This window comes from Bos grunniens, chromosome 13, assembly GCF_055505025.1.
Source record: "Bos grunniens cultivar Pamir isolate PY7600 chromosome 13, Bosgru_T2T1.0, whole genome shotgun sequence".
Classification (NCBI taxonomy): domain Eukaryota; kingdom Metazoa; phylum Chordata; class Mammalia; order Artiodactyla; family Bovidae; genus Bos; species Bos grunniens.
In genome coordinates this window covers 78,812,687-78,833,727 of record NC_141177.1, presented here as the reverse complement: position 1 = coordinate 78,833,727, position 21,041 = coordinate 78,812,687, and the positions used below count along the sequence as shown (strand labels likewise).

Below are 21,041 nucleotides of genomic sequence, written 5' to 3'. Positions count from 1 at the left end.
CTTGTCTCAGGGTCTGCTTCTGGGGAATCCTTGACTATGAGAGCACCCAACTGTACCTAAAACAAAATCAGGCTTCCCAGTGGTCAGCTATTCCCCATTAGAGAAGAATCAGGGCCCCACAATTCTTTGCTTATCCTTGCCAGTGATCTCACACATGAATGGTGTTGCACATGCCTTTGAGGGTGAAAGTACCAAATGGGCATCCTTTTCTAGACAGCAATATTGGCAGTAAATATAGTTTTGAGGATGCTTATCATTCTTTCATTTACTTTCATTTCTAGAAATGCTTTTAAGAGAACAGATGAGAGACTGTGCAGTATTTGATGCTTTGCAGTGAAGCTCTGTCTTTAATGTCAGAGAAATGGAAGCAACCTAGGTATCAATAACAGGGTAGGTGGAAATGAGAACACACTCCTATAATGGCATATATTGTCATCATTAAAAGCATGTTAAATATTAATATATTTTGATAAAAGAAGATGTTGTTGTGAGGTGCAAAGGCAAGTCATAAAGCAATCAACAGAGTATGGTCTTCTTTATTGTCAGTTTTGTAGTAGATAAAGGAAATTTCTGGTTTGGCTTAACCCCAGCATAACTCAATGCCTGCTTGACTCTTCAACACATCTTACTGGACCCATTTGAGACCCACATTCCAAGAGTAAACTACAAATGCAGATGGCATATTCCATACCATACTCTAGTGGTAATCACCCATCCCATAGTGATTTTTCAATCCCCTTCTGCCGCCAATCACAAGGAGCCTTTTGATTCCTCCCTTATTTGGGGAAGACTTCCTCCTCATTGTGGTCTGTCTGGCTCTCACACTCTGCATCAGTGGAGACCAGCTGACCTCTATCCTGATGCAGCTTTCTTTGCTCATTGGCCTAAACAGAGACCTTTCTGGGGTTTTAGTTATTCTGTGACATATTTGAATGTAATTTCTCATTAGTTGTAGTCAAACATGTATTACCTACGAGTCTTCTCTGACTACCTTTTGCATGCCATACACATGTAAATATGTACCATTGAGTTACTGACCCCAGGGGACAGAGGACCTTGAGGAATTGATTTGAATTAGAGCGAAAATTCTTCTACCTCCGACCTTGTCTCCATCTGTTTGCTCTTTTACTTTTTTCCTTCTTGCATTAGGTCCCAGCTGAGCTATAGGTATGAGAGTGGAAGAGATGATTCAGCCATCTTCACGGAGAGTCTTTTGAAAGTGGCAGGTCTGTGAGTAAGACTTGGGATATAAATAAAAACAAATAGTCCAGAGTTTATTCCATGACTGGGTATATGAGAGAGATATAGTCAGAAACATTTCAAGCCACCTAAGCTAACCTTGCCAATTAACAGCTGAGGGAGAAAGCCCAAGAAAGTGCTACATGATTTTCTAAAGTCTAGCAGTTAATGGAGAAGGCAATAGCACCCCACTCCAGTACTCTTGCCTGGAAAATCCCATGGATGGAGGAGTATGGTGGGCCACAGTCCATGGGGTCACTAAGAGTCTGACAGGACTCAGCGACTTCACTTTCACTTTTCACTTTCCTGCATTGGAGAAGGCAATGGCAACCCACTCCAGTGTTCTTGCCTGGAGAATCCCAGGGACAGGGGAGCCTGGTGGGCTGCCATCTATGGGGTCACACAGAGTCGGACACGACTGAAGCAACTTAGCAGCAGAAGTTAATAATAATGAATAAGAACCATAGAGTATTTGCATTAAGTGGAATCTCAAAGCTTTTCTATTTATTTACTCAGGGGAGAAGCTGCCTCTCACTGCAACCTCTTGTTTATTTTTAAGGAGGAAAGAGTAGGTAGGTTTTCATTAAAGTCATTTGTGAGCTGGAGGAACCATTTTGAGAGGACTGAGTCTAAAACCAGACTATGGCCTCCGATGACCTGCAAGACATTTGAAAAATACCAAGCCTCACAACTCACTCATTACAAGTTCTGATTACACAAGTTTGAGGTGGGGCCCAGGGAGATGTGGGCTTCTCTGGTGGCTCAGACAGTAAAGAGTCTGCCTGCAATACAGGAGACCCAGGTTCCATCCGTGGGTCAGGAAGATCCCATGGAGAAGGGAATGGCTACCCACTCCAGAGATTCCTTGGACAAGGAATTCTGGTGGGATCCTGGTGGGCTACAGTCCATGAGATTGCAAAGAATTTGATACAACTGAGCAACTAACACTTTCACTTTCAGGGAGATGTATTTTAAAGTTTTACCCAGGTAATCCTCAAGGCAGCAAAATGTTAGACTCTGGTTGACAAAGCTTTGGGCCATCTGGGGCCTAGAGGACAAGAGAGGTGGGGAGTGAAAATAGGAGATTTACTCACAGAATATAGGCCACTTCTCCCTTCCAGAACAAATTCATTATCCACCCTGGTTGGGACATGCTCTCTTAAAGGAGGAAATAGAATCTACACCCTTGTAGGAATTTTGCCAGTTAGGGTGGAGATGAGTTTGGGGACTGGTACACAGTCTTCCAGTTCTCTAATATGATAAACAGAAACAGACTCACACACAGAGAGAGCAAACTTCTGGTTACCAAAGAAGAAGGGCGGGGAGGGATGAATTAGGAGCTTGGGATTAACAGATACACACTACTGTATATAATAGATAGTCAACAAGGACCCACTCTGTGGCACAGGAAACTGTAGTCAATATCTTGTAATAACTTAGAATGCAAAATAATCTGAAAAGAATATACGTATAGAAGACCAAATCAGTCAGTTCTAAAGGAAAACAAACGTGAATATTCACTGGAAGGACTGATGCTGAAGCTCCAATACTTTGGCCACCTGATTCGAAGAGCCGAGTCATTGGAAAAGACCCTGATGCTAGGAAAGATTGAGGGCAAGAGGAGAAGGGGATGACAGAGGATGAGATGGTTGGATGGTATCATTGACTCAATGGGCATGAGTTTGAGCAAACTCTAGGAGATAGTGAAGGACAGAGAAGCCTGAAGTGCTGCAGTCCATGGATCGTAAAGAGTCAGACACAACTGAGTGAACATCAGCAACATGTTTGTGGTTGATTCCCAAGTAGATCAAACAGTAAAGAGTCTGCCTGCAGTCCGGGAGACATGGGTTCATTCTCTGGACCAGGAAGATCTCTGGAGAAGGGCATGGCAACCCACTTCAGTATTCTTGCCTGGAGAATTCCATGGTCAGAGGAGCTTGGTATGCTACAGTCCATGGGGTCGCAAAGAGCTGGACATGACTGAACAACTTTAACTTTCATATATATATATATATGTATATGCATATATATAACTGAATCACCTTGCTGTACACCTGAAACATGGTAAATCAGCTATGCTGCTAAGTCACTTCAGTCATGTCCGACTCTGTGCGACCCCATAGACAGCAGCCCACCAGGCTCCCCCGTCCCTGGGATTCTCCAGGCAAGAACACTGGAGTGGGTTGCCATTTCCTTCTCCAATGCATGAAAGTGAAAAGTGAAAGTGAAGTCGCTCAGTTGTGTCTGACTCTTAGCGACCCCATGGACTGGAGCCCACCAGGCTCCTCCATCCATAGGATTTTCCAGGCAAGAGTACTGGAGTGGGGTGCCATTGCCTTCTCCAAAATCAGCTATACTTCACTTTAAAAAAATGGAAATAGAATTATCAGCTGGAATCTGTTTCTGTCCAGAGTGAGTACCCAGTTGGACTTGGCTCTTTACCTTACACGGAATGGAGTGAAAACTCTTTACCATTTTATTTAAAAGTGAAAGCACTTTACCATTTTATTTAAAAGTCTTCCCCTCCTTTCTCTCCAATATAGGCTCAAATCACAATTTTGTCTCCTTTTTTAGTAAAAAACAAAACAAAACAAAAACAAAATGGGGGCTTGACTATTTGCTAAGACTGACAGATTTTCCTCATGATTTATTTGATTAAAGACACAGGAAACTTTGAGGAGTCCTGCTGATGGTTTCTTCCCATATTTGAATGAAATACAAAACAAAAAGCTTCAAGGGCCAAGGAGTAGGCAGGTATGTTTATGCTGATGCTATCTATAGCTGCTATTTATTTGGTTGTTAGGGAATGGGTTGCGTCCTGCTGCGAACTTTGCAATTATGGAACTTTGGGAGGAATGTTAGGCTGAAATGCTCTTTCACTGTCTTCTCATTCCAGCCTTGACCACTTTGGTCCTTGAACCAGTCATGTCCCTAGAATCATAGTGAGCCTGGATTAGAGCTTCCGTCAGTGGGCAAGCCAGAGACCCCAGCTATCTGGGAGCCCTTGTGGTTTTGAAGAGAGGATGTGAGGCCTCCAGGCCAGGGATTGACAGACTTCTTCATGAAGGGCCAGAGAGGCAACACCTTCAGTTTTGTTGGTCTCTGTCACAATGACCAACTCTGCGTGGCAGTGGGAAAACATGGGTGTGTGCTCAGTTGCTCAGTCGTGTCTGACTCTTTGCGACCCCATGGACTGTAGCCCACCAGGCTCTTCTGTCTATGGGATTTTCCAGGCAAGAATACTGGAGTGGATTGCCATTTCCTCCTCCAGGGGAATCTTCCTGACCCAGGGATTGAACTGGTGTCTTTTGTGTCTGCTGCATTGGCAGGTGGATTCTTTACCACTGAGCCACCTAGGAAGCCCAGTGGGAAAGCAGCCATAGACAAATAATTGGCTGTATTCCAGTAAAACTTGATTTACAAAAACAGGTGGCTGGATTGGGCCATGGTTCACTGACTTCTGGTATGGGACATTTGAAACATTCACAGTTAATGTACAGAGGGACAGAATAGTAAGTATGCTCACTAGACAGGTCTGGTTTTGAATCCTAGATTGTCCACTAACCAGGAATGTGATCTTGGACTAGTTACTGAAGTTAGCAATAAAATGCTAATAAAATCACCACCTTGTGGGGTGGTGGAAAGAGGGCTGGTTCAAGTCCTGGACTGATCTTCAACCACTTGTAGTAATCTGGCTAAGGTATTTTCTGAGATGTTTCTGAGATGAAACATGCCTGTTTTCTAGAGTTTCTAGAAATTAGACTTCAGCTGCGGGGGCCCGTGGGCCATACTCAGCTAACTGATACATTTTTAATTGGCTTAAATAGTTTTTAAAGACATAAGCAGCACCGTGTATGAATGTTTTTTGATATATTGTATGTTTTCATTTATCTGAGATGACTACTGTGCTGTCTTTTGATTGAATAGTTTCACATTTTAAAATTTCCTACTTGTCATCTATAGGTGTTTAGATTTATGACTCCTTTATGGAAGGAGTCAAAAGTCTTGTCAGACTCGGAAAAGAATGTGGCTCTCCCACTCTCAGAGGATGATGTCAAATGTGTTTTTAGTGTATGTTTCTGTGGAACTAGCCCCACAAGACACAGTGGTTTGAAAAAAGTCATGCGTTACTTCTGAGTCTAGGAGTTTAGCCAGGCTGCTCTGCTGATGCGCGTTGGGTTCGGCTGATCTCCCTGGGCTCTCTCTCATGCTTAGCTGGGGGAGGGCTGGGGTAGGTCTGCCTCAGTATCACTCTACTCTCCTGTATGTGTCTCGTAACACTCCCACAGAACAGTGGAGGCGTGTGCTGAGGGAAGAGGGAAGGCAGATACTGTGCTTTTACAAGTGTCTGCCTGCGTCTGGTTTGCAGCTCTCCCATTGGCCAAGACAAGTCAGGTGGCCAAGCCCAGAGTCAGTGCATGAGGTCACTACCAAAGTCACAGGGAGAAGTGCAAAACTGGGGCTATTAATGCCATAAATCTTTCACAAACAGGAAGGCAATGGTTTGTATGAGAGGAATGGAGGCACCATTATTCTCTGTCAATTGCTGAAAAATGTGGTACCTTCCCCTAGTCAAAGACAACAGTGAGTATGGGTGTTTGAGTACATGGTGTGTATGGAAGAGATGATGTTTCATCTTTTCTCTCTCCCTCCTAAAACAAGAGTGAAGAGAGCTTTGGAGACCTTTGAGAAACTTTTCTATTAGTTCTTTTGGGAACTGTAAGACCATGATTTTTAAGGACACTGTCAACTGGTATCTTTTGCCAAATAAACACAGCCTTCCTTTTTGACATCTTGATTTTAACGTCAAGAGCTGCCTGAATTCTTAACTTGGAATTCATTTTTAGAAAGTTGGCCATTTCTTTCTTCCTGGCACAAGCCAAGAGAATACACTTATTTTAAAGGTGAGAGTGAATTTTAAGAAGAAACATAGATTGGTTATGCTTGCAAAGTAGAAATTGTGAGTTTTTCAGAGACCTGTGTTCAAGTGGTGATAGTATAGTAAAAGATGTGGATCAATACTGAGTTTGTAAATCTTTTCCTTTGCACACAAGTGATGCAGATCAAGTCCCATAGGAAGCACTGAGATAACATTCTGAAGGCTGAAATGCTGAGACTACATATCACTTTATTTTTTAGAAGATAACTTAGGGAACACTGAGGAAAAAACACATTTTTTCCAAAGCACTGTGTCTGACTTTTTAATGGAGATAAACAGTGCCAGAGAACAGAACTCTCAGTCCATCTTTCAGCCACTAGGTTGGCTAAATGCTTAAGCTCACAGGAGAATAACGAGAAGAAGGCCATGCTGAGAAAGCTGAGTCCGCTCGATGTCAGAGCAGAGTCCACTGGCCTGACGATGAGTTCCTTGACACGCACAGTGAGGTCCACCGACATCACATCACCTGGAGGCTGATCTCCACCCACCCTTGACTCCACCCGGACCTGCTAAATCAGTTGGCATTTTCTCAAGACTTGAGGGATTTGTGTGCACAGGAGTATTTGAGGAGCACTGGTTCATCATCAATCATGATATAAATTAGAGGCTACATCTGGCTTTAATAGAAACATCTTTAATAATGATCCTGGATCTGTTATCATTGGGCCTCCTTTTTTACACCCATCTGAAATGGAGCAAGACCTTATGCCTTATGGTCCTTCCCCCAGCCCACCCCACCCCATGTCCTCTCCCTGCCTTTTGTCTGTGGAAAAACTTTAGCCAAAGAATAAGTTTAATCAGAGAAGAGAGAAAATGCAGAAACAAAGGAAAGCACTCAAATAGGACAAAACAATAGTTTGGACAGTAGGCAAAGTCAGGGATCATTAGTTCCTCCTCAAGGGCTAGAGATAATATATTGAGCCATGTCCTGTGAGCTGTCTTGTAGATACTGAAACCCCCACCCAGGTGGAGAGGTTAACTACATGATGACCAGACTGTAGCCATGACATAAACTGCTGTAATTCTGAGAACTGGCCTCAAGGAAATGTGAACAAAATGACCCTGGAACTGAAGATTAACCGTACCTAAAACAATCAAGATGCCGCTGTTCAGACCACCAATGACCAATTTCAAGCTGACTGTCAGAGCTGCCTGTACTGTTTCTACATGTAGCCCCTTCCCTTAGCCTGTAAAAACTTGCCCACTGGTTGTCAGGGGAAAGGAGTCAGCCTTTGGACAGGAGTCCCCCCGCTCTCCCCCAGTTGCTAGCATCCAAAATAAAACAAACTTTGCTTTCCACCAACCTGACTTTTCTGGCTTTGGAGCGGCAAGCAGCCAGACCCGACCTTCAGTTACATGTCTAACTGGGACTCGTACCTCTCTTGTATGTTTTCCAAAGAGGGTGAGGCCACCAAGCTGTGGCTCTGGTAAGTACTTTGAAACAAGCGAAGAGACATAAATGTTGGGTCTAATTTTTTAAGGAAGTACTTGGATCTAAACATCTCAGTTCAAGTCTTAGATGCTGAGGAAGCTAATGGGACCAAGAAATGCTGTTCTACCTTCATGATGCCATGTATATCCAACTGCCCACCCTGGGAGCTGGCATTCTAGCCACTGTGTCTAGAATCTGCTCCATCTGTCAGTGATGAACCCTGCCTTCAAAGGTGGATCTGAACACCTGTCACTTGATTCCCTCTGAGATTTTGTGACTGATAATGTCCTCTGATGGGCGGCTTCAGCATCACCCAGGGTGTTGTTGGAAATGCACTGCTTCTAGCTGGATGCCCATCTACTGAACTGGAACCTGCAATTTGGTGAGACCTTCCCTAATTCTTGGGTAAATTAATGTTAGAGAAACACTGATCTAAGTGAATATTTCTCAGCCTTGGCTGCACGTTAGAATTCACTGTTGTTGTTCAGTTGCTAAGTCGTGTCTGACTCTTTTGCAACTTGGACTGTAGCCAGGCTCTCTGTCCATGGAATTTTCCAGGCAAGAATACTGGAGTGAGTTGTTATTTCCTTCTCCAGGGTATTTTCCCAACTCAGAGATTGAACCTGAGTCTCCTGCATTGGCAGGTGGATTTTTTACCACTGAGCCACCCGAGAAGCCCTAGGGTTCACTGCATGCATGTGTGCTCAGTTATGTCTGACTATTTGTGACATCATGGGCTGCAACCCACCAGGCTCCTATGTCCATGGAATTTTCCAGGCAAGAACACTGGACTGGGTTGCCATTTCCTCCCCCAGGGGATCTTCCCCATCCAGGGATCAAACCCAAGTCTCTTGTGTCTTCTGCATTGGCAGGTGGATTCTTTACTACTGGCACCCCCTGGGAAGCCAGGAATTCATTGGGGGTTTTAAATACCTGCTAAGTCACTTCAATCGTGTCCGACTCTGTGCGACCCCATAGATGGCAGCCCACCAGGCTCCCCCTGTCCCCGGGATTCTCCAGGTAAGAACACTGGAGTGGGTTGCCATTTCCTTCTCCATTTAAATACCTAATATTCTAATATAATTGGCTTTAGAGTGGGATTGACCCCCGACATCTGTATGTTTTAAAAACTTCTAGATGATACTTTGAGATACAATTTGGGGGTGCAAAATGAGACCCAGATGAAGGCCAGGAAGAATAAAAAAAATACAAGGTTTAGAAATATTTGGCATTTGAAGTGAATTGGAGTTCAAATGTAAGAAGAGTAAGAAAAAGAAGTGATGGCAGACAAAGAAAGTGGAGGCAAGTGAAATCCAAATTGTGGTAATGGCAGAGGAACTTTGGGCAAATGCTAGACCCCACGTTCAGTGTTAAGTTATATGTGCTGCTGTGATATTAACCCTTCTATCATCTGGGAACTGTAGTAAAGGCAACAGGTGGTTGGCTTGGTTTTTGGCAAATAAGGAATAAGAGCAGCACCCAATGCCTGAGTTCATATAGAAACTCATTACACCACGCATTAAGACTGGTGTGATGATGTAGGTTACAGACTCAGGGTGCCTGATTAGATTTTAAATTTCAGATAAAGAATGAAAACCTTTTTAGTATAAGTGTACACCATGGAATATTTGAAATATCTGAAATTTAAATTTATCTGTGTGCCCTGTATTTTTATTTGCTCAAGCCAGCAACCTTATCATGAACTTGAAACTCATTCAAGAGAAGTAGCTGAGGGCCAGAGGCCATCATGAGAATGTTAGTATTGAGTTGGGTAGAGGCTTTGGCAAAGACATTGGACTTAAAATGATCTGAGACATCTTACCTACATTTGGTTTGAATCAGAACCAGATGTATTCCAATCTTTATTCTCCATTTTTCAGTTTTCTTGCATCTCTCCACTTTCCCCTCTCCTGTTCACCTTTGCCTTTCTTTTGTTTGTTTTGTAAAGTGAACTTTTTCTTGACTTGCTGTATATTGTTTTTTCCCAGCTTCCTCCAGTTTTAGCTAAAGCACAGCTCTGATTCTTCCAGTCAATTCAAATTCATTGGTATTTTCGGACTGGCTCTTATTTATTTACTGTCTTCTATGGCACTGCAACACTGGGGATTGGGCCATAATTTTACATTTCTAAAGTTCTCTTGTTCTTTGCTATTTGGTGATAGACCCCAGTTTCCTGCAGGCAAGAAAAAGAGTCAGCTCAGGGTGGTGAGAAACATCTGGGGGTGGAGCGGAAAACAACAGCAAAATGAAAACAAGAATGCTGTCTGCAGCCAACTCCCACCAACAACCCTCTCTCCCTGTGCAGTCTACAAAGAGCTTTCTCAGATGGAGTGGTGAGCAGGCAGGGGAACTCTCTCAAAGCCACCAAGTCTGTTGATGTAGATTTTATTTTCTTTTGAAAACTACCTGAAAAATAGCCTTGTGAAGCATCTTTCAAGAGTTACCCCAAACTGTGGGCAAGCTCGGGTGGTAACGGAGGTGCAGAGAGAACAGAGGGCAGGCACCCTGGCATCTTCTTTCCTTGCTTGTTCCACAAAGAGGAAAGAGAAGGAGAAAGGAGTGAGACAGCCAAGTGCTTCTGAAAATGTCTTGTTTAAACCAGCAGCAGCAGCAGCAGCACCCTGAAACTTAATGAGAAATGCAGAATCTCTGGCCTGCAAACTCAGAAACTCCAAGTGGGTCCAGCAATATGTTTTTAACAAGTCCTCCAGGTGATTCCAACATACACCAAAGATTGAGAACCACTAAGACAGACAGTTTTACCTCTTCACCCTCAATAAGAAAACCTCATCTCTGTTGCCAAGTGCCACTGACTTCATCTTGGAGATGAGGATTGCCCAGATGTGCAGGGCTGGGCTAGGGAGATGAAGGCCGAGGCTTCCTTTTGCCTAGGGAAGCTTCTTCTTTAGTTGAGTAATAATAAGAAAGAGTGGCCAGGTAAGGACAGAAGAAAGAGTGCAGCCTCATCTTCTGGGATCGCGATTTGATTGATCCAGGATGGGGCCCCACCATCGTGTTGTTCTCGAGTGTAGCCAGGATGGGGGTCCCTGCTTGAGAGCAGAGGCAGGGAGGCAGCAAACAAACCAGCTAGCCTTGTAACTTGGCCCCAATACTGCTGAGAAAGTCCTCACCCAGAGTGAACCTGGCTTGTCTCCGCACAGCAGGAACCTGGCAGTTGAGTCAGGATCACTGATGATTCAAATAAGTGCTGTGTGTGAGTCTGTGTCTCTGTGCATGCATCGTTAAGGACAAACACAAATTAAACCTAAGAGGCCTAATTCCCCCTGGTGAAAATAAGACGGCCGGGGGGTACTTTTCTCCCCCTGTCAGAACATTTACCTTAGAAAATGACAGAATGTTTACTTTATAAATGAAGTCAGTCTTTGCTAGCTTTAGAACCAGGAAAGGCTTCTTTGAGGGCCCAAGAGCAAAATCTTTGATGGTAAAACTCAAGGGAGACAGCACCCTACCTCCTGGTCTCTGGGGAAGGGCAGGAGCCTAAGTCCCTTCAAGGTGCAAAACAGAGTCCTGTTTTCTGGGTAATTAGCAACACACAGGCGCTTCCCTGGTGGCTCACTGGTAAAGAGTCCACCTGCCAATGCAGGAGATGCAAGAGACCCAGGTTCAATCCCTGGGTCGGGAAGGTCTCCAAGAGAAGGAAATGGCACCCCACTCCAGTATTCTTGCCTGGGAAATCCCATGGACGGAGGAGCCTGGCGGGCTACAGTCCAAGGGGTTGCAAAGAATCGGACACGAATGAGCACACACATTCACAGCAACACACAGGTGGTCACCCCCATCCCCAAGTAAAGTTAGGGTGAACTATGTGTGAGCAGTAGTCCTGTCAAGTCCTCCACCCGGAGGGCTCGTTATTGTTTATCTTGAAAACATGTTTCATGGGTTGTGTTGGGCTGAGGCGACTGCTTCCTGCCTCCGTGTCTCTTACTCAGCAGGTGGCCTGTGATGTGCTTCACGATCTGGTTTAATGCTTACCTGGTAATAACTGACTTTGTGGGGAGGATTTCTGGATTGGGAGAAGACTTTTAAAAAAAAAATTATTTCCCTTGAAATAAAAAATATAATTATTTTATTAAAATAAAAATATTATTTCGCTTGAGTCTCTGTGTGTGTGTGTATGTGTGCCGTCAAGCACACAGGTATGTGTGTTGAAGGTAAGGGGCTGAGCATATTAGGAATCGCCCCACCCTCACAAGGCCCCATTTCTGCTGCTTTTATCAATTTTTCACTTTGATTTTCCTTGCAAGGTTTACATGAGAAGAGGCTTTGCTCTACTTTAAAAACAGGTTGAACACCAGTGAGCATAGTGTTTTCTGGGTCGCTGTGGCCCTGGCATTCTGGGAATCCAAAGCTCAGGCTAGGACCACAGCTGTCATCCTGCTGGACTTCCCGATGCATCAGGGCACCACCTCTATGCAAAGGGAGCTGGGAAGAGGCCCTGTACCACCCTCAGGGAGGGAGGGGTCCTCCCGGGATTGTGCTGTAACTATAGGGTGGGGACAGGCACAGGGCAGGGGGCTGGAGGGGGAAGGCTTGCAGAGAGGCAGTGACAGAAGGAGGGAATTGGGAAATGATCTTCCCTTTGGGAGCAGTCCTGTTTCTTCTGGAGCCCAAGACCCGTGGTTCCAGCCTCATTTATGATAGTGTTTCCAGTAGTCCAAGACCACGACAGCCGACTACAACAATATCCGAGCCGCTGAGAATGCGGACTGGAGTTTGCCCTCGACTAAAGTCATCGGTCAGGACAGTGGCCTCTGGAGCTCCTTCTGTTGTACCTCGTAGATTACAAGATTACTGGATGTCATGGGTGGTCTATTTTCGCTTTTCTTTTCTACTTTCACTATTGCTACCATAGTTTTAGTGACTCCTTGATCAGTGGACAGAGAGAACACCAGACTCCAGAACTCCCAGACTCTCTCTCCACCCTTCCACCCACCACTCCACAAAAGGCCTCATTGTGTTCCCTGACCTCTGGGGCCGTGAATGGCGCCTTTATTCCAGCCCCGTTTCTGAGACTGCAGCAAGTTTCCTTAAGCCCAATGTTTTTGACGTCATTTACACAATTAGAAAACAGAAGAGCTGGGAGGAATTTATGAAATGGTTTGATCCAACTTCATTCCTTTCCTCTCTTTTTTTGTAACAGAAATAAGTAAAGGACCAGAAGAGTCAAGACACTTGCCCAGGATAAAGCCGTTGGTTGGCCACGGAGCTGATCTGATACCCTGAGACACTTGGCCAAAACTCTGCAGATTCTTTTTTTCAATTTTGTCCTGTTAACATTGCCATGGGAAAGCTAATGGATATACAATCCCCTTACAAGATACATGGATTTTCTCACATTTACGTGTCCGGGAAAATTTCAGAGCTGGAACTCAGCTCTTCTCTGGTCCCCTGTCTTATTTCTTCAAACGCTTAATTCAGGGTGAGGTTTGCTGTAGAATTTGTTTGTTCAGCTGATGGATTTCCAATTCGAAAAGTTTCTGCTGCTTTGTCACTGTCCTAGCAAATGGGGGGATGCTTGTGGGAACGAAGTTGGAGTCCTGGCTGATTAGAGGCATGCATCCTTATCACTTGTGTCTTAGAGCTGGAGGCTAATGTTTTCCCTGGTCTCTAGACTAAAGTATGGGACCCTTTGCTGTTCAATAGCTTCTCTTTTTAGGGAGGAAGCTCTTTGTATTTTTGCTCGTCTTATCAAAGATTTTTTTTTTTGATGTGGATCATTTTAAAAGTCCTTATTGAATTTGTTACGATATTGCTTCTGTTTTATGTTTTTTGGTGTTTTGGCCACAGGCATGTGGGATCTTAGCTTCCTGACCAGGGATCGAACCTGCACTCCCTGTACTGGAGAGCAAAGTCTTAACCACTGGACCACCAGGGAAGTCTGGAAGCTCTGCTTTAATGTCTCCTCATCCTTGGGAATTGATTCCTTTGTCTGTATGTTCATTCTTTACCTTAGGAGGCTGTGTTTGACTTTGTTGACCTGAGTCGCAGCTTTCTTCCTCTGAGAAGACTTCTGTGACCTGTTGGCAATGCTTGTGCTCATCTCCATTGTTTCCTGAACATACCTTAGAACAGCCTTGACATAGTGCCCTGGAATTGTTAGCTAGACTATGAAAAAGTGAAATGGAAAATTTCACTCTTACATGCATTATTCCAAGTGAAAGACATCAGACTAAGAAGGAAAGATACTATATGATTCCATTTATATTATATTCTGGAAAAGGCAGAACCATAGGGATAGAAACTGGATCGATGGTTTCTTGTGAGTAGTATAGGGCTTGATTACAAAGGGGCATGGGGACATGTTTGCTCTGATGAAGCTGCTCAATGTCTTGATTGCAGTGGTAGTTACAGGGTTGTATGTATTTGTTAATACTCATAGAACTGTATGCCAGAAAGGTAAGTTTTATTGTATATAATTTACACCTTAATAAATGTGACTGCAGAGAAGTAAACAAAGACACAAAGAGACCAGGTCTTCAAAAAAAATAAGTTCCAGACCAACCAAAATTGCCAACTCTCATAACTGAGATAAAATAAATATAGCCTTCTTTGTTCTGGGAGTCCAGTTTTTATGCTTAGAAATAAACTTCACTTAGTCTCAGAAATTAAGTTTAACATGGAGGTTCCCTCCAAGATAAATATGCAGATGGTCCCTCTGGAGCCAGCTCTATCACCCTGGCCTAGAAGGGCCCTGCAAGGAGCTGCCTCTCTTCTTCCAGAAGGGTGACCCAAGGTCCAATTTATCTTGTCCAAATGGGGACAGGTTGGGTGGCCTCAGAACCCAAGGGGTTTGCATCTGCTGAGCGGGCCATGCTGCTGCAAATCTCCAGGTGTTATGTCTGTGCAGTTGGATGGAGGACCAGCTGGAAGCTGAGAATGATACATCATCAGGGCCATACATGGCAGGCCACTGCTCGATGCTCCAGACCCAACAGAGATGCAGCAACAGAGTGAAAACCAAGGGAATCAGGAGCACTTGATGTCAAGTCAGAGTAAACACGTCAGGGATCAGGTGGAGATGCAGCCGAGTAAGTCCCTGAGAGAGCTTGTGATTAGACCAGTTGAAGGATGTGATTTTCTGCCTGTGTTGGTCAAGACGGACTCACAGGTGAGACCAGGTGCATCCAAGGGCTGAGGAACTCCTAACAGAAGCTAGGAGAGATAAGCCCTCTCAGTTGCCTCCCACCTCACCTCAGGAGGCCAGTTTCTCCAGATGCTGACTACAGTGGTGAGGTTGTGAGGAGACAGGGTTTTTCAGAAATCTAACAGAAATTTAATGCTGGTTTATTTCCCTTAATGATCATCTGGACTTCTTTCTCTCCCAGTGGCCAGTGCTGAGGGGCTGCTGCTGGCTGTTCTGGGTTGTATGTCTTTGGGAGGCTGAGAAAGCTCTGAGGACTGAATCCCTTCCCTGAAAGGGATCAATCATAGGGCCTGCGGGCTGTCTGGCCAGCACGGTTGAGGAGTTTGCTCCAAGTGACGTCCAACCCCCCTGGCCTTGTTGTCATCCTCAAGCTGTCTTGGCTGAATCTGTCTGCTCTGCAAGGTTCTTCCCAGCTGTGTCCAGGCCTGTGTTTGCGTTGGGCCTGTGGTTAAAATTACACTGCTTGCAATTATCTGGGAGAAAAACTTTATCCCAGTGCTGTGCTGGCCAGTGTTTAATAACTGGCTCTCTGGGAGGAAAGGCCTTGATTTGTAGCATTTGCTGAATATCCTGGTATAAATACTCCCACCATGACTGATTTCAAGCTACCAGCCTGATGTCAGGAGCCAAATGCTAAGATCCACCACACAGATCCCATTGCTGCCAATAACCTCAAGAAGGAAGAGATTGGAAAATGCCCTTAAAGAATCAAAGGGATGAGTTTTGAGTATTTATTACTTTTGTTTCTATTATTATGTATTATTTAGTTTCTAGAATTAGATTTTACATAATGGCTGAAATCTAAAAAGAAATGATACAAGTAAACTTACAAAACAGAAAGAGACTCACAGAGGAGTTCTGATTATGAACAAATGGGGCCACATATCTCCAGAACGACCTCTGACCCTTGACCTCTTTCTGGGAGTTCTTGACTGTCAAGATCAAATTCAGGTGTATCCCAAGGGATGTTGGCAGCTCTGTAGCTTTTCTCTGGGTCATTGAATGTAAATGATGCAGCTGGCTTTTACAGAGCTTTGCATTTTAAGACTTGATATCCCTGCCTGCTAAAGGATCAAGCCAATGTTTGACTCCCTCTAGGTTGTTGTGATTTTGGTTATTTTGTTACTCCCATGCCTCTCAATGATGCCATGTATCTCAACTCTTTCAGCCCCTTCACTCTATAGGAAAAAAGAGATCTCCTGCTGAGGTTTTCACAGATGCTTCCTAGAGTCTGTTTGGATTTTTTTGTTGCATTTTGTGGGCAATGCATTGAGTGTTCTTTCTTATATTTGTACTTTCCTATTTTCCTCTCCAACCCTTACCCCTATCTCCACCCCGAAATAGTTTATTTTCTACTTTTATGAAACATGCATGATCAACTCTATAGCTGACAGCACCTAAAAGGGTGCTTCCAAGAAGATCCAGCTTTAAGAAAAAAAAAAATTATCCCCTCTCCATCTGCCTTTCTGGGCTTCCCAGGTGGCTCAGTGGTAAAGAATCCCCATGCCAATGCAGGAGGCACAAGAGACACGGATGCAATCCCTGGGTTGAGAAGATTCCCTGGAGAAGGAAATGGCAAGCCACTCCAGTATTCTTGCCTGGACAATTCCATGGACAGAGGAGTCAGGCAGGCCACTGTCCATGGGGTTGCAAAAAGTCAGACATGACGGACACACACACACACAGACACACACACACACACACACTGCTTGCTTTCCCCAAGTATACTGAGGCCTCCTGAAATAAACAGGACTCAGTTTGAGCTGTGTAGTTACCTTCACCAAGCAATTTGGGTCACCCTGAGCATGAGTAACCAATGTTTGCAAACAACTATGTATGCCAACGTTTCTCTAGAGTCTTGTGTTAATTTATGAGGTTTTTGGAATTCCTATACCCTATTAAAAGAAATCACTCTGAAAAAATGGAGTTACCTTTAGCAATTCTGACTTCAGCCAGGAATTGTTAAGGGCTTGGAAACACTAGAAATATTTCAGGGCTTAGAGATGGGACAGAACAGGGCTATGAAAGAACAAGGGCCTTGGAAGATGAACTTCAGTCATTCATCCTCCACTCCAGGCTGGCCAGTGGTCCTCACAGGATGGTCAGTCTAGTGGCAGCATCACCACCACTTGGGGTTTTCACCCAAAGTGCAGAACCTCAAGCGGCTCCAGAGGTGTTTAATCTCTGGGAATGGGGTCCAGAAATTCTGTGTGTCAGTAAGCCCCCCAGGGAATCCTGATACACAGGTAAGTTTGAGAAGCTCTAAACCACTGATTGGAGATCTTCCCTGGTGGCTCAGTGGTAAGGAAGCCTGAAGGGCAGGAGCTGCAGGAGAGGCAAGGTCAGTCCTTGAATGGGGAAGATTCCCTGGAGAAGGGCATGGCAACCCACTCCAGTATTCTTTCCTGGAGAATCCCATGGACAGGGGAGGCTGGTGGGCTACGGTCTATAGGGTTACAAAGAGCTGGACACGACTCAAGCAACTTAGCGCACTGGCACTGATTCAGACCCACTTTTCTTCAACTTTTCTACATAAGTATCAGGAATTTGGATTTTATAAAATATTAGAAGTCCTCTGGCATAAGGAGAATTTAATGAGTGTGTACCTACTCCTCAACATCCTTACAATGTTTGTGCTGAAAGCTTAGATTGTGAAGTAAGGCCAGCTCTCTCTCACTGTGCTGCAGTGTTCCCTTCCTTGTGATTCTTAAAAAAGAGTAAGTTTTGAGACAAATCTTGTGAATGATAACTGTGAGTGACAAAAATGGTGCATGCTCAGTTGTGTCCAACTCTTTGCAACCCCATGGACTGTAGCCTGCAAGGTTCCTCTGTCCATGGAATTTTCCAGGCAAGAATACTGGAATGGGGAGCCATTCCTTCTCCAGGGGATCTTCCTGGTCCAGGGATAGAACCTGCATCTCTTGCATCTCCTGCATTGATAGGCAGGTTCTTTACCACTGGCGCCAGGAGATAATTGTCCATAATCCTTTTTGATCCAGAAATCAGCTATGATTCAAAGAGAATCATGTGGACTCTCAAACCCGTCACTGGTTTGCACCCATAACTGAACACCTGTCTGAGTAGGAACGTAGAATATGAAGAAAAAACATACAGTGGACTAAAAAGAGGAACAACTATTGAATACCTAAGAATTCTTTTAGCTTTTTTGCTGCTAAGGTAACAGAAGAGCAATTTCCCCCACCCCCATGTCAGGTGGTATATTCTATTTAATGTATTTTGGAACCAAGCAAAAGCAAACTGCACTTCTGAAAAACTCTTAGAGTAAGAAAATTACTGGAGCAGATGTCAGAACACTTGAACCCTTGTTCTGTCTTGTCCTGGTAACTCACTAGCCATGTGACCTTGGAGAAGGAGACCGCTTCCTGAGCCTCTGTGCTCTCCTCTGTAAATTGGGGTCGCAGTCCACCCCCTCTCTCTATTGCAGGTTGTTGGGAAGATAAAATAAGAAAATGTGTGCAAGTCATAGAAATATGAAGCATTGGGTTGGACAAAAAGTTTGTTTGGGTTTTTCTGTAACATCATCTTACAGCAAAATCCAAACAAACTTTTTGGCCAACCCAGTACATAGGCAATATGGTATCCTGGGGCCATGTGCCAGAATGCCTCTCCGTACTTCCACCCCTTCTGCTTCCTTTTTGTAAAAATAAAATAGGCTGAGAGTCAGAGGAAAATCCCTGAGAGCACATTGCTTCTGAGCTTTACAGGGGAGCCAGAGCAGCAGAAGCTAAGAAACCCACACAGAACTGGCTGGCTTCTTCCGGAGGCCTAGACTGAAGTCTACAGGTTTTACTGCTACCCAGGGAGTCTCATCCATGAGGGCCTTGCAGAAGGATGCACCTACTTATCTGGGACTTGTGAGTCTTAGAGGGATTCTCTGAACTTGTGACACTTGTAAGCCTAGAAAAGAAGCACCAGTGGGCTGGGCTGCTACTGGACCTCATGTGTGAAAGGATTAGCAAGTGCACTTGGATAGGTCAGCACTGCACTTTTCGTTAATGAGCAATTTGGAGGGTTCTCTAACCCTATACCCAGCCGTAATATCATATGTCACGGCTGGAAACAGCATCCATTTTCAGAGTTCCAAAGTCTCAGAGAGTATATCTAGAGAATAAAACTTTCTGAACCTTGAGGAAAGTATTCAAGGACACAGTTGAACAAATTAGAATTTATTCGCAACATGGATCTCAAGATAGGAATGTGCAAAGTACAGAAAGGCAAGACCAGTAATGGCTCCTGCCTTTCCATATTTATAATCACCAGGGAAAAGGAAAACAGCGTAACAGAGAGCAAACAAAATAGTCTGGACACAAACCATACATCAGTTATTAAAATAAGCATAAATCAGCTGAATTCTTCTTTCAGAGTAGATGATCAGATTGAACTGATGATAAAACATGCATCATAAAGAGTTTATCAAATATATACCAGGGAATAAAATCAAAATGAAGCAAAGTTGAGACTATTAACGCCAGGTAAAACGGCATACAAGAGCAAAACATCAAACAGGTAAAAGAAGAATAAATGATGGTGAAAGTTTTATTCAACAAAGAAGATATAATAGTTGTAAAATTGTCTGCATTAAATATCTCATCTGCCATATACAAATCAAAAAATAAAATGGAAACAAAACACATTATAAGTTTAAGGAAACTTTGGAAAAGTACTAATACAGCTGTTGATAATTGATAAGTAGCTTTCTGAATTCCAAATAGCAAATAAATAGCAAATAAACAATTTACTGAAGAATAGAATCATTAAACTCAACTAACTAGAAACATGCTACCAAATGGATAAGGCCTTTCTCTTTGTAAACTAGAAACAGAAAGTATACATTCTTCCCTGTTTTGATGGAGCAACTAATAGTATTGATCATGTACTTAGCCACATTGAAAATCTTATTAAAATAATCCAAGGCAAGATTTTTATAGACCACATTCTCAGATTAGACTCAGTTAAGCTAGAAATCAGCAATAAAAAGGCCAGAAAGGACGTTAACTACATGAAAGCTCAAAGTATTCTTCTAAATAATTATTATATCCATGAGAAAATTCAGCTAAATTCACACAGTATTTAAAACACTAGGGAGAGAGTGAAATAAAAAGAACACTTAGTACAAAAAATTATGGGATGTAGCTAAGAATATATTATGCAAAAATATCTTTATTGTTTTATTATTTATAAAAGACTATAAAAAGTGAACTTCATTTTTCAAATGAAGATATTAGGACAAATATGATAAACCAAAAAAAAAAAAAAGGAAAGATGCAATTGTAAACCCTCAAAAAAAAAAAAGGGATAGAATAGAAAAAGCACAATAGGAAGGAAACATCAAACAAAAGCAATTTCACTGAAGAGATGAATGAGATTGAGTGACACGCATGACTAGTGAAAAAAAGCAGAAATGTTCAGTGTGTTGCATGAAGAAGAAAAACTGCAGACCCATGAGGGACTTAAGTTTTTATTAGAAAATCATATCTATAGATATAGTATAAAAATTTTATTACCTTGATAAGTATAATCAAGTAAAATGGGCTCAACAAGAATTAAAATATCTGGTTAGGCAATAACCAGTAAGTTGATATTAAAATAATTACATATCTACCATTTAAAAAAATCACTAAGCCCAGATAGTTTCATAGTCAACTTTAACTTTTAAAAATATAGGAATTTCTCGGCAATTGAAGTGATTGGAGATGGCATGTAAATGACAGAAAGTTATACATTTGTTTTATTAAAATTATATATTTGGCAAAACTAATACAATTATGTAAAGTTTAAAAATAAAATAAAATTGGAAGAATAAAATTATATAAACTCAATACAAAATCTGATAAGGCTTATATAAAAAATAAAGCTCTGAGTCAATTTTCTAAAGTGTCAGCCAAAAATTTCAGTCAAATAGAATAACAATGCCACACTCAAATGTGGCAGTCAAAGAAATCTTATTCAAAGAATTTAAGGAAATTTCAAATTTTGAAATATATCAACCTACTTCCTTACCTCAGTAAATTAAAGAGAGGAAAAGCCATATGATTATACCAAAAGAAACTGAAGTACTTTATAAATCCAGCATCCATTCTCCTTAAAAATTCTAGGTAAAATTTAAATAGAAGGAAGCAGGATAAAGATATACTTAATAAAAACATGAAGATGAACGGTTGTAAATTTCCTGGCAGTCTGGTGGTTAGGACTCAGCACTTGCACTGCAGGGGACCCAGGTTCAATTCCTGGTCCAGGAATTAATA

The 21,041-nt window shown here is 42.9% G+C and overlaps 1 long non-coding RNA gene across 1 annotated transcript; it reads left to right on the top strand.

Moving 5' to 3' along the window:
* The first annotated feature begins 8,287 nt into the window (after positions 1–8,287).
* LOC147361277 (uncharacterized) lies at positions 8,288–12,967 on the top strand. The gene is made up of 2 exons (XR_015140006.1): positions 8,288–8,630; positions 12,772–12,967. It is a non-coding gene; the product is annotated as an uncharacterized LOC147361277 (long non-coding RNA).
* Positions 12,968–21,041: the final 8,074 nt, after the last annotated feature.